We start from the raw sequence: 15,302 nt of genomic DNA, 5'->3' as shown, positions 1-15,302 counted from the left end.
AAGTGTTTAGTGTTTTAGGATGATTTTATGTTTGAGTCTCGCTAGGGACATGCTCTGACGTTACCGGTTGCCTGTCCAAGATAGCTACATCGTTGGGGTAACATTTGTGGTACTGTCGAGGGTTCAGCATAAAGAATGTGACTCGAAAATAAAGATGCTCTCTAGTACAGAATGTTCAAAAATTGCTTTTCCTAATAACAATGGGTATGCTTATATCATACAAAAACGTTACACATTTATTTGTTATGCTTTGTATAAGCAGATGTTCGCCTATATAATTAGTGATTCTTGATTATCAGGATCGTAGTTTGAAAGGGATGTACGTAAGGACTAATTTAAAATTACTTTTTAATACATTTGCAAAACCAATCATTTATATAACGAAAATTTCTGCATGAACATAATTTCGCTTATTATTTTTCTGACAATTAAAAGACACACATGCTTCTACAACCAAAAGTGTTGAATATCACGTTCTTTGATACACAATTTAGTGAAAAAAGGTTCCATTTGAATTAAACCGATATGTCAGCGGAGTAAATGTTTAAATCATGTTGTTTTAAGCGTGCCGGTATGTAAATGTTTTGTACCATATAACTTTTTATTTAACTTTGTAATAAGAATCTTCTGTTGTGTTAATAACTTCATGTTTGTTAAATCTGTCGTTTTGTAATAGAAAAATTCCAACGTTATGGTTCTTGCTTTCCGTATACTCATATATTAATTGAAACACATGGATTGCATAGCGGACTTTTCAACAAGGGAAATACACGTGACAAAAGTAAGCCTTTTATTTATTTCCATACTCTTTTTTTCATATCATCTGATCAGGTGTTGAGTGTTCTTCTTTCCAACGAATGATATTCACTCAGAGCTCCAGATAAGGGTCGTATTTTCGTAATTACGAATTATTTTCAAGTCCGTTACGTATTTATTTTAAAATCTTGTCGTACCATTAAGAATTACAAAATCAAGTTACGAATATTATTTTTACATCGGTTCGTATCGATTTTTATTGAGTTCTTTTCGCGTATTAAAGATCTTTGCGGTGCTTATATAGAATGGTTATCGGGTTTGTTTAACAAAGCGCATTTTTTCCAATAAAAGCAGCGTATACAGTCTATCTGTCAAAAAACAATGGCGGCGCCCAGAAAGCGTCCTAAAAAACTGCAAAGCGTCCAAAAACACGCTTTTAACATATTGTACGCAAAGTGAGCCAAAGTTAAATGTTTAGAAAGACATTATAAAAAAGATCTTATACGATGTTGTATGTTCAGTTGCCGACACAGTCGGAAAAGCTAAACAAAAATGCGACACGACGGGTCCAAACTTAAACACAAAACAAAACATTGAACGAGTGGAAGGGACAAGTCCCGTGGCTAATCGTTGAAAAGATTGAAGGGGAGACCCGTTTTAAATGTGAAATATGTAAAAATTCATCTAAGGCATGCAATCTAAACACAGTTTGGGCATATGAAGGTGTTGGAAAAATAAAATTGTATAATACTGAAAAGACACTGTTGAACTCGTATAAATAAAGTTGCTAGTATGTTTATTTTGATTTTTTTTTGCATGAAAATAACCATTATTATTTATTTTTAGGTCATTTAGAAAAAATAAGAATTATTTTCCAAAACTTGAAGTAACGTTAAGAATAAAATTTCAGAGTTAAGAATTCTTTTTGAAAATCTGGTAGTAATTTAAGAATTTCACAAAACCTTATCTGGAGCTCTGTCACTCATTGTGGATGCCATGCAATTCAATTTTATATTAGTGGCATAAGTCATACATCTCTATTATAATCAAAATACATGCGCATATGTAGAAAGTTATCGTTGGCAATGTTGTCCAGGACTAAACATTACATAACAACTATATTTTATATCACTTAATTGATTTAAAACCCTAAAATAATATGCAAAAGAAACGACAAATGTATTGGTTGGTAGTCACTGGTTCTTGCTGTAGGACTAATGGTAAAAAATACACCATATTTATATGAGAATACATATATTTTAGTAGATAGGACGTGATGTACATTCAGTGACGCGCATCATACGTTACGTCTCGTCATGCCCATTTAAATTGCAACAACTAAAAAGATAATTTAAAACATTATACGGTTGTTGTCTAGGCTCAGATTGAATATTGTATCCAGATGTCTGCCATTTTAATCAGTTAACATACGTGACGCTATAGAGAAGTACAGCCGGTTATATAATTCAAACATTAAAATGTTGTTGCGTATTTTGGTAAATCATGATCTCTGCTGGTTTTGTTATATATATATATATATATATATATATATATATATATATATATATATATATATATATATATATATATATATATATATATATGTGTGTGTGTGTGTGTGTGTGTGTACATTTATATTTATATATATATTATAAACATAAAAAACACTTTTTTCAACGAAGATGCTCATTGATTAAAATTACAAAACTTATTAAGGTCATCGGCCTTGTGATATGCTCGAAACATCGACACAAATATCCTTGTCCAGTACATTAGAAAGTTGTGTATAGCAATCATGAAATACAATTAGACTCATTTAAAAGAAGCAAAACATCTGTATGTATACGTATCCCCTAATACTACTCATATTATCTTATACATCTTCGTTAAGATAACACAGCTTCACACATAAAAAAATCGCGTCTATTGCATGCTTTAGTCGATCCTATAAATATTTCGTTTCGTGTATACTTTAGTTTCTTTGGAAGGCATAATTGAAATGAAATATACTTTTATAATGTAGTTGATGTCCAATGGTATAAAAATATATTGATTTAACTGCTTCAGTATTCATATAAAAAAATTTTTTTAATAAATAAAAAAAAAAAATAAAATAAATATTATAATATTTGGTAAATAAAATAATATAACTTAACTGTGCATCTCGATTTCGATATTTGAAAAAAAAAGAGAATACATACTTATCAGGAAGAAGGCCACGTTTCCGCACATCATGGCTCAAAGGACCATTTGCGACAGGTCCAACTTCCGGTTTGGGATTATACCCCCTAGAGCACCTAATTCATCCCGATGGATTCGAAATTTGCGAACCCACACAGTTCGTATGTTGCTTTGACCTCTGACTTAATCACATAACTATCAACCCTTTTTACTCGAATGAAGTTATTATTTGTGAACAATTTTATGATAACTATCAACCCTTTTTACTCGAATGAAGTTATTATTTGTGAACAATTTGAGGTAGCTTTTGTACTTTCTTATTTGAGTGGGATTTCTACAATGTTCTAGATCAGGATAACACATTTGCGACTAAGCTGCTACAAAAGCAAGAGCATCATTTTCATCTAAAGTTTTTAATATAACTTTAGCTTGTCACTAAAGTATAGAATGCATTTCAAATCCATGCCGTTCTTCAGATGTGATTCTTGAAATAAAACTTTCGTAAAGGAAGAGGTAATGAGTGTTTAAAGTCGGGCCGTCAAATTCGAACGCACCTGCACGGAGATTTTTAGTATATTTTCAGTCGCATTTATTTATTGTTATTTTCAAATGGTAAATACTGATTTGAACAGCATAGTTATGACGTGCGTACGTCATTATTATCGCGTGCGCACGTCATAGCTGTTTAATCCATTTAAAGTGATATTATGGGCATTTTTCACTGTTGAATTGAGCTGAAAAGAATAAACAGGTCAAACGAGTTAGTTTAAATGTGGTTACTGACCAATTATCTGCAACTCATCTTGCTACCAGTTGTTTATAAAAATATATTTTATATTCGATATCTTACGTGACTCACCCAGTCTTCTAAGCCGAAATGATCCGTAAAACATAATTGTGTCTTTGTGTCGTATGAACGAATCTGCACTAAAACTAAATTTAGGTTCACATCGTACATGCATGACCAGTTGTCAAACGAAAGTACGGTTGATATTCAAATGCATTTTTTTTCTTTTTCCGGGATATTGTTTTAGTATGTTGATGCTGCATTAACACATATAAGTGTATATGAAGTGAAAAAAAAATAAACAACGGTTGCGATAGACACCTATAAACTGTTAGATGCCCATAATATCACTTTAAGCAATTAGTCATTTTTTTTACTGTATCCAAATATTTTAAGAGAAAAAGCATTTACACACCATTTTTTTATATCGATTGACAATCTCTTGTTTCCATATTTGGGAGCATGCATGCATACATTACATTTTCAGTCGCGTTAATTGAAGAGACATAATCAATCTAGATCGAATGGTCGACAAAAATACATCATTCTCGTCAATAAAAACACCACGACAGAAATCAGCCACCATACTCAACATTTTGTCAACAGCACGTACAGTGAGATTATACAAACAAAATTGAATGTCTGATACAGATGTATACCTGGCCATATCTTAACGTTAACGTGTTTACATTGGAAGAAATGTGAATTAAGAAGGATATTTGATTTCGAATTAAGGTAGGCTAAATATATCGGAATTGATTTGCAATGTACTCGTATATTAACTTATATGCGTCCTTCTATAAAGAGCATAAAACAGATAAAGCGATAGCAATAACAATTGATTTCCAACATAATGTTGGATAGGATATAAGCGATGCATGGCAAATAAAACAATCTTATAATATTTATTTATCCGGTCCAACAATATTTATTTTGCCTTAGAACATAACACACGTTATCCGCATATAGATCTACTTTAATTTATTTAACAAAAAATTTGCCAACGAAATTCTGGCAGTTACATAAAAAGTGTAACTCGTTTAGAAATTAATCTAGGCTGACAGCTCTCTTGACAAACGTCCCCTGCGGCAATAGTATTACGTTGTGAAACGTTCAAACTGCTGGCCTTATAAAAAATAAATTAATTATATATATGCATAAATATTCTAAAATGATTAGCATAATAACACATATGTTATTTTTAGATGATCCATTGGCCACATTTATTTTATTCAACTTTATTACAAGATATTTATTTATCTTTCAACACATTTAAAACTGACATGTCTGATTACTAAACTTGCATGTAAAAAATGTGGGATATCTATTTTTATTATTATTAGCATAATAACCCATATGGTATATGTTTGATATCCAACTTTTATTTAAACTTATTTATCGTACGATTACCGTAAGTCGACCATGACCTTATTTCGACCACTTTGTTTACATTAAGAACGCGGCCATTTTGGATGACGTCACACGCAAGTGCTCCGAGTATTTTGATGAAGTGACATAACTAAGCTTATAAACAAAAACAAATAAAATCAAAATGAGGAAAAAACATGTAAAATTGCATTTCAAAATAAAAATTTAACTAAAATTACACAAATTTATCTATATCCCATACATTTTATTGGTCCTCTTTATTAAATTCCCACAAAAATTGAAATGTGAAGCAGACGATCTTAACATAACACTTTCATTGACAGCGCTTCATATCGGAAATTGTAGTTAATCGTAGTAAATTTAAGGCAAAGCTTTTTTTATTAAATTGGTTTTCAGACCTCTTCATAATAGTGATTTGTTTTACTTTTTTTTCTTTTAAGGCTTATCCAAAACGACTTAAACAGACAAAGAAACACAGATTGTACTCCCCAACAGCTTTATCAAATGCTTAAAAGCTAGTAAAAAAAGATGGTGTCTCTGTAAGAAAAGCGGCTGCCTTGTTCAACGTCCCAAAAACCACTCTAAGAAATAGAACTGCTGGAAGGGTCAATGTTAACATTATGTCTGCAGGAGCTTTGCCTTTGTTTACCTATGAGGAAGAAAATAAATTGGTTGAACATTTAAAAAAAAATGGCTGAATATGGCTATGGGTATACCAGGAAAGAGTGTATAGACATTGCATCTGACTACGCCGTTCAGTAGGGTAAAAGAACGAAGGATAACCCCCTGTCTCTAAAGTGGATTTATGTTTTTTTAAAGCGCTGGCCAGAACTCAAAGTTCTCAAACCAAGAGCCCTTGATCATGCTCGAGCTAAAAGGGCCTCAAGGGAGACCATCTCGAATTTTTATCACAACCTCAAAGAAACATTAACAAAATATGAAATGACTGATAAGCCCCACCTGATCTACAACATTGATGAAAAGGGGGTAACAGTAAATCACAAACCACCATTCATGGTAGCCGGTGCTGATTACTGTCCTTCATCTGTCACTTCTGGAAAAGGGAAGGGCAGACAATCATAATAATTGGATGCGGTAATGCAGCAGGTCAAGCTATACCCCCATTTTACATTTTCCCTGGCCAACGAATGAAACCTGACTTGTTGAATGGTGCAGCTTCAGGCTCTAATGGTACAGTAAGCGAGACCGGATGGTCCAATGGTTGCGTTTTTCGCACCTACTTAATGCAGCATTTCCTGAAGTTCACCCCAAGATCTAGTGACCAGAAGAAACTAATGAAACTTGATGGCCACAAATCACATGTGTCAGTTGGTTTGACAGAATGTGCTCTGGAACACAACATCATCATATTTGTCCCTCCCCCTCATTGCAGCCATATCCTTCAACCATTAGATATCTGCTTTGGACCGTTCCAGAAGATGTATGACAGCCTCTGCCATCGACTAATGCGCCAAACATCAGCTGTCATTACACGCTACAATGTGTGTGAGGTCGCATCAAAGGCGTACATGAAGTCAATGTCTGCTTAAAACCTTACTTCATCATTTCGCCGTGCAGGCATATACCCGTTTAATGAAGACGCTGTCCCCAGCCCATATCTTATCCCAGTTTTTCAGCACACCGAGACAGAAACTTCAGACAGCCAGAAAACTGTTGAAGGTGGGATACAAGTTGATGGTGTAGACATGTTTGTACAGAAAGAAAGAACATTATAGAAAACAAAAAGTGGAAATTTGGCAAAAGCTAGAAATACAAGGAGCAAAATAGTGGCCGGTAAAGAAATATCAGGCGAGGTCTTGAAACAAATGACGGAACATACAGATAAACAAAACAAGAATAAACCAAACAAAACTAAGAAAGCTACCAGTAATGAGGCCGGCAGTTCATCTCCCCAGCCTGGTCCCTCTAAAGTGAACACTATTTCTGACAGTAGTGACACTGAAAATGTAGAGGACTTGTGTTGCCAGTGCAAACGATTTTCCCCTGAAGCTGTCAGGCACAATGCTTCAATAATGTTTGTAAAATTGGCACAGTGTGACAATAGAGCCTGCGACCACTGGGTACACCTGTCATTGTGTACAGAAATTAAAGTCATCAGAAGAGGTGCAACATTTATGTGCCCATGCTGTGCTAAAGAAGAGTGACGATTGTTCGTAAGAAAAGTGAAAGAAACTTGTTCAATTGTATCTATAAAATATTGAAAACATATTTAATACATATTTACTGTTTTAGATCGTGTTAAAATTGTTCAGAGAAGCGAAGTTTTAAGTTTAGTTGGCCTAATTCATTACCACTAGAGTGCTGTCCCTTCCCGGATGTGACGTATCGACTTAAGATAAACAACGCGCGGAGTTAATGTTCTTGTAGTGTGTATGGAACTATCGGCTTTGCGTAGTAAAACATGCTGTAAATAATTATTATTGACATTGATTTAACGGGAATTAAATAAATCTCTGAAGGTAAATAGTATATTGCTAAATTTTGTTGCGTAAATTCAGAAATTATTTTATTTGTTTCCTTAACCGGTCGACTTACGGTAATTGGAGGATACAAAAAATATAATCATCAGTATAGCTGATTGCCACCCGGTCACATTAATACTTTGAAAAAATGCGATTATTTTGCAACTACATATATTAAGCGAATACAAGCATATATAAATGTATAAGAAGCATCAGAAATGGGATTTGTACTATGTATCGATTAATTAAAAATTTTTAAACGAATGCGAACAAATTACCATTAACATAAAATGCACTACATTACAAACATTCCATGAAGTACATAAGCAACAGATACATGAAAAACACCAACAACGATTAAAACTTTGTTCTCAATTCAATTATTTACAACCGTATTTTTTACTGTCATTTGCAATATCAGGATATTCGCCAAAAACATATTTTAAAAAATGCCATGTTTGTTAATACAACCATTTTAATGTTTCTAGATGACACGCATAATCGGGGTTTATATTTGTACAAGATAAGCTAGAATATAAAAGTATATTAAACTATGTTTTATCAGCATCTTATTATACATTAAAACATATGTTATGCTATTAAACTAATACGGGTTATACCCCCTCCTTTGATACGCAGTATTCAATGGTGGGGAAGGGGAGTGAATGCCGTATGCAGTATTCAAGGGTGGGAGTGGGTAGTGAATGTCGTATACAGTAGATAAAGGTCTGGTATGGGTAACGCTAACATTTGTATACAAATCCTTACACAGTCATTACAATTAAACACTTCATTAAAGACGACAAAAGAAACAGCTTATTGATACGAGCGTATAACTTACTGGCTCATGAGGCCAATAGAAGAGATAGGCACGACTAAAAACGTGTATATGCGGTTATGTCTCATCAGAAACGACATCATGGCGTTTATTTGTTTTAAGGGGCGTAATTTCTTAACAGTATCAGTGATCAATGGGTTAAGGCAATGTTGTTATATTGTTTTTGAAGGTACCTATTCTACGTATTTATCCTTTTAACAAGAGTGCAATGCCATGGTTAGCATATTTGCAAGCTCTTACTGTCCATGGTATGCATACGCCAACATACACTTGCTATATGCCTCTACAAAGCAAAGAAATTGCAACAAAATGGCTGGAAATTAGCTTTTTTGTCGCCAAAAAGAATTATAAAATCACTGCTTATATAAGGTTTCCAGGTCGTTTCCATTTGGTATCCATGTTTTCTAAACATGGTCATTACGCAAATTTCTTTACAAGAAATAGTTTTCTTGAGAAACCCTGCTGAGAGGTTACGGCAGACATATGTAAGTTTGTATAAATCCGTTAATTATTGTAGTGGCTTGCAAATTAAAGCAGTTTTTCTCCCCTAAATGCCCTAAATGCCCGAACATGGCCCACTGTGCCCGATCTTCTACTTCAGGGAGCAACATTTTGCTATTTTTAAAGAAAATTTGTCAGGATTTTTTTTACATGTAAGCCAACACCTTTGTTATCAATGTTAATACATAGTTGTTTCAAATTTACTTTCCCTATGTTAGATCATGCTAACAAAACAAGCACTGCTCCATTGGTATTACACTGCTCACAAGGTATCGGGTTTCCTGGGGTGTTATATGGTATGCAGAACACATGTAAAATAATGCCATACGGAGTGCGCATGATTAAAATAAAGCTAATGGGAACGTGGGACGGGGTCGTCTAATCAACTTATACCGTTTAATATTCGTACTTCGTCGTATTTAGTAAGACTCAAGAACAGCAAACACCCAGACGTGTAATGCACTTACAATAGTGAACAGCAAACACCTAGACGTGTAATGCACTAACAATAGTGAACAGCAAACACCTAGACGTGTAATGCACTTACAATAGTGAACAGCAAACACCAAGACGTGTTATGCACTTACAATAGTGAAACATACATGTTAATTATGGTATGTGATTTTTTATATTCTTTGCCAATACTGTACCAAAGTGTCATTTTATGCGACAGTGCATGGCGATTCATTTGTAACACATTTGTAAATGTTGAAAAACGAACCAATACAGTTTAAAATGTATCAACCTTTTTTTCCGTCTTTTTAACAAACAAGTTTTACACATTCAAAAACAAAAACTACGTAGTACTAAGTGTTTGATATAGTAATCGCAATGTGGTATAAACATGTCAACACTATTAAGTTTGTCATACTTTAATTGCATTTGTATTTAAACAAATATTTTATAACATATACAACAGGACTTTCATGTCATGCTCCTTGATAAATTAGGTTTGATCATAAAGAAAGACACTAAGGTACATTGTATTGCAAACATTATATTTAAAGTCTGTATATACTATGTTAAGCGTGGACATCACGAAGGAAGGAAAACAAATTGGGATTGACAACCCTTCCCTCAAACAAGAACATCAACAACTAAAGTACACATAAACAAACACTAATCACTTAACTGTTCTGCTGATTATATTTATAACCTAATGTATCATCTTTTCTTCATAAATTGACAAACACTGGTTTCAGTTTTAAGTTACTTAAATCGTGGTTAAACAATATGTAATCTACAAGTAATTAATAGCTAATGATCACTCTTATTGTTTTTATAGAAAGTATCGTTGTTTATTTAACATTTTCGAATGCGTATAAATCATGACACATTGTTACATCGCAAAAAAAACTTTTTATTCCAACATATTCATAAACAATTTTTGCAATGGAAATAAAAGCATTAAATGTATCATGCATCCGTAGAAGACATTGTTTGCGTTGGAAAATTGGTATTTAAACCACGATTATTATTTTTGCTTTAAATATAAATAAAGTAGAGCATTATTTAAAACATGATACCTTTTACTATAAAACGATTTTATTAAGATTATCATGTTAATGTCATATATCATTAACATACCAGAACATTAAAAAAAAACAAATGATTAGATGCGTGTCATTTATGAGACTGCCGAATGATGATTAAGTTCTGTACATGTAAACGCGTTGGTAACGTGTATTAAGAAACCATAAAATATTAAAGCGTTGTTGAATGCGACACATCTGTTTTTTACACTACGTATTCATCGCCACTTTAACTGACCGCCATCGTCACAAGAATTAATTCCAATAAGATGTACTGCGAATTTGAAATTAACCAAAAATCAAATTAAACAAGACTATCTGTTGATCAATTTCAGCAAACCTAAATAGCCTATCTCTAAAATTTACAGTGGTTGTGGAATACATAAGTTTTCATTGACAGCTTTGTTTTTTCAACAAATTATTTTTAAAACAGATTGCTATTGTTGTTGACATTTACACTTTATAAACAAATATGTTATCTGTGGGTCATGGAAGTAATCGAAATTCAAATAAAAAAGTTACGTTATTCACTTTATCTTAATTATAAAAATCAATTTTTATTTAAAAAAAAGGATAATTGAAATTAAAGGGCAAACACAATAACAAATACAAATGTTCAGTGCAGCTGATTGTTAAATAACTCATCTTAAGCTTGTCCACTCATTTTCAAGAAAATAAACATTATACTAAAGCACTGAATAATGTCAAAACACGGTGACATGTACATAGATGTGGAAATGCAAATCAGATGAATTGGATGGAAAGCTTTAATCCATTCATGTCTAGCGTCCTGAAAAAAGGACATTACAAACAGCGTAGACCCAGATGAGACGCCGCATAATGCGGCGTCTCATCTGGGTCTGCGCTATTTGCTTAAAGAAATTTCTGTAAGAAATATTCTAAATATAGAAATAAATATACCAGACACCCCTACTTTTGGAAATAAATTGATCCAACTTAGAAGGATGGAAGAGTCCACTGGGCATAAATGGGTTAATGTAACACTGAAAAGATGCTCTCGAAATATGGTACAGAATGTGAAACTGAATAGTTTCAAACTATAACATCAACACAAAACAGAACAGGCTGGTATGTGCAATAAAGTACTTTCAAACTATAACATCAACACAATACAGTACAGGCTGTTATGTGCAATAAAGTGCTTCATGATATAACATACATATTTAAATGAACGTTCAAATGATGATTTCAATTCAGTCGGAATTTAAATAAAATAGATATAATCATTTACCGGTAATACAGTGTTATTGCTGACATTTAAGTACAAATCAGCAACAGTTTCTGCAAATTCTCTCGGATTATTGTCACCGGACGCAAATATACAGCAATTTGAAAGTGGCTTTTAAAAATCGATACAAAGCTTTAAAGCATTTAGAGCTTAATACATTACCACCATTCCAACAAAACTTAAATCAGTTTGTTCGTTTTATACATATGTTCCATGTTTGTTACTTAACGTATTATTAACCTCCAGTATTAACACAATGCTTTACATATTACTCACACAGAAAGTTAGATCACAATGCATGCACTATTAGCTGAATGTTTAACTTAAGTTGCTCAGCGGAAACTTTTTTCATAACAGTTTCACGCAGGTAATGCGGATACTTCGATAACAGATAGTACTTCGATAACAAAGAACATCAAAAGACACGCGCGAGAGGTAAATTCCTTTTTTAAAAGGTATATCATACAGATAAGTCTTTTAGACAAGGTACACGGTCGAGTTGATAAATGATGTATCCTTATCTATTGGACAGAATAAAAATCACGGGAGAATGGTTCATTTTTGATAGGTGGTATTCATGAAGTTGCAGACACTTTTATTCCCGATAAAGGACGCTTCAGATAACAGAGACTTTATCTTCTTACCTGTTATGCATTTATGTATATTATGGCTATTCTTACCAAACATTTTGAAACACGAATCAAATGTGCTTAATCAAGCGCGAGACAATGTTGATATATGCATACTAGTAACTTAATTACAAACACTAGTTAAAGCGGATATATACGATTTTTTATATGTGTTTAATTGTAATATATTGATAAAATATGTTACAATAACACAAAATAGGCCAGAAAAATTATACATTAAAGCCGAATTTCATAAAATGCAGCAAAGACAAATTAGCGCCCCGAGTCGATAGTGACGTACATATTTTCCTACAATAACCGAAGCATTCGTCTTTGTATTAGGATCGGAGATAGTGTTCGTGTGTCGTTTGAATAGATATCGTTGCAGAATTTCAAATAAACCGTTAAACTAAGTTTAGATGCACATCGTACATGTATGGTATACATGCTGGCGAATTCGGCTGTACAGCCGTTTTCAATTTCAGAATTAAATATCTGGCTTATTTCGCATTTTTCGACACATGTTCTTCTTAACTTTTATTTTAATTTATATTGAAATATATATATATAATAAGTTTTTTACACAGTTTATATAAATTCATAAATATTTGACTAAATCGTATATACCCGCTTTAAATATATCCAATTCGTTTTTTTTTCAAAAATAGCATTAGTATTCATTTATACTATTAATAGTATAATTGCAATTTTAAATAAGATTAAAATGCTTATTACTGAAGAAACATATTTCAAGTTACGACCGGAATTAATTGACTACATAATTAAATTGTTTTCATTAGTAACTTCAGCGATATGAACATACAACGGAATATGTGGATCAACACGATCGTGTTTAATGTTACTTATAGCATGGCTCTTAAGATCGGGAGCGAAGGTGTTTTTAAGAGGCAAATACACCGTTGTTCTTCATAAAATCCTATGCCGTTGGTGCTCATTTGAATCGCATTATCAAGACAAAACTAATGCGTAGCCACACAATTAATAAGAGAATGGAAAACTACATTTTCACCTGACCCTAAATCATGGTTGAGTTTAAAGAATGTCGGACCTGCATCGCTGCTGATATTTATCTCTGAGTAGCAGTTTAAGCAGAGTGATGTTTCATTACATGCTATCTAATGTATAAGTAAATGTCCTTAGTACCTTGATTAGGACATATTACACATGCTTTAGATCAACCGTATCGCTACAAAGAACGTTTATTTAAAATGTTTAAGCTCGTGTACTTTGCGAAGATACAAAATTATAATCATATTCCAAAGGGATAGGATAATGTTTCCAATTTACATCAGTACATACATATTGCCCGCTTACTATAACAGTATTCCACACTGCATTCTTCATATGTGATATACTAAAATAGTGTGTTTTACCTGGTAAAAATGTTGAGTAATCGGTAATAGAATTGAAATTGTCATTGAGATGATCGATCAAAGAAGTCACTGCGGGGAATCACGTGATCACAAAAGTACATCGTACGCACAAAATGGCGGAAAAAGCTCTCGCTTAATGACGAAAATCAAGGTATTCTCATATTTTATAAGATCAAAATAAATGATAACTATGCGCAGAGTAACCGCTCAGTCGCCTTATGTGCTCTGGTAATTGTCGTTTTTCTTAGATTTCTATAGTTTTCTCAAACATTCAGGAACAATAAACAATGAAAATTGTACATCGTCTGAACATACTTTATTTTGACGTGTTTGCTATTCAAGACGACAAACAACGAAATAAAAACAACATTTTTTTGCTTGATAAAATGCTTAAAACATTTCGTGCAGTTTTGCACGTTGTTTAAGCTTGTTTAGATCTGTGGCGAGGAATTTGGAAAATAGTACATCGTCTGAACGTTTTATGTTTGCGTACATCGTCTGAACGGTTTTTAGTACATTATCTGAACTGCTTCTATTTATACTTTTAATGCGCTGTTTATCATAATAAAATTGTAATAACATTTGTGATCAGCAAAGCGATTTTTCTTCCAAATGACTTTCCGTTCTATGATCAGAAAACACAAAATCCTGTGTTATTTTACATGTTTACGTAGTGTTTAATTTTAGTAAATTAAATTAATTAAATTAAATACAAGTCACGCTCGAAAAAGGTTTTTATTTATATATATATATATATAAAGGCATGACAATAATGTAATACGAGGTATGTCATTTTGACGAAAGATCCTTGGCTTTTCACATATTTATATTTAAAAAGACCAAATGTAGTTTGCAGTAAAACTAAACTGAACTTGACATTTCTTTTTACATACTTGGCACATGTGAGTGCTTATTAAAAATATTTTGCTCGGCTCGAAACAGTGGCAGCTCTGAGCTTGCGGTGATTTTTGTCAAGCTTCAATAACATATGTAGTATATAATATTAAATGTAAATCTTAGTCTGAATTGCATATATGTGGTAATCGATATATAATTAGTTTTGTGAAAATAAAATATTGATGTCATCAAATAAGTTGACATTATTAGATGTCTTTTATATATAGTTGTTTTTTTATTTCAGAATGCGCAAAAAGTCAAGTCGATCGATTCATCGTTTGAAGAGAAAGCTCTTGAAAACATTGCAAACAATACGATTAGTTACACCAAAATGCATTTCGTCAACTGCATGTCACACTGGAGTTTGTCTGCAACAAATTACACCTGTGCTAACGCCCATTAAGTTACCATTTCGTTCATCAGTGTATAAAGTATCTCCACCCAAAAAGCGAGCAAAAAGAAGCATTTCTGCAAGAGCTCTTTTTAAGCAGCAGCCACATTGTGAAAAAATATGCCGTGGCATTCATGACGCTACTAAATCATCATTATCTTCTGATCATTAACAATGGATCAGTCAAAACGAACAGCGAACAGTTAAGTGGATTCGATATCGTGTGAATCTCAAAGCTATGAGAATACTACAACAGAAGCAGACAATTTAACGAG

At 32.9% G+C, this 15,302-nt stretch overlaps 1 protein-coding gene across 7 annotated transcripts in view; it reads left to right on the top strand.

The window, feature by feature from the left end:
- LOC127857929 (solute carrier family 28 member 3-like) overlaps positions 1 to 15,302 on the top strand; it is a 75,082-nt gene that overhangs the window by 39,222 nt on the left and 20,558 nt on the right. For 3 of the 7 annotated variants that reach the window (XM_052394700.1, XM_052394699.1, XM_052394693.1), the window contains exon 15: positions 1 to 692. This exon is cut by the window's left edge and continues 1,642 nt beyond it. The exons of the other annotated variants lie outside the window; for them this stretch is intronic. The gene's annotated coding sequence lies outside the window, so the exon portion shown is untranslated. Of the gene's footprint in view, positions 693 to 15,302 lie in introns of those variants that run through there. 7 annotated transcript variants of the gene reach the window in all.

Source organism: Dreissena polymorpha, chromosome 14 (genome assembly GCF_020536995.1).
Source record: "Dreissena polymorpha isolate Duluth1 chromosome 14, UMN_Dpol_1.0, whole genome shotgun sequence".
NCBI classification, from domain to species: Eukaryota; Metazoa; Mollusca; class Bivalvia; order Myida; family Dreissenidae; genus Dreissena; species Dreissena polymorpha.
Note: the sequence above shows the minus strand (reverse complement) of the source record. Positions and strands in the feature narration are given on the sequence as shown.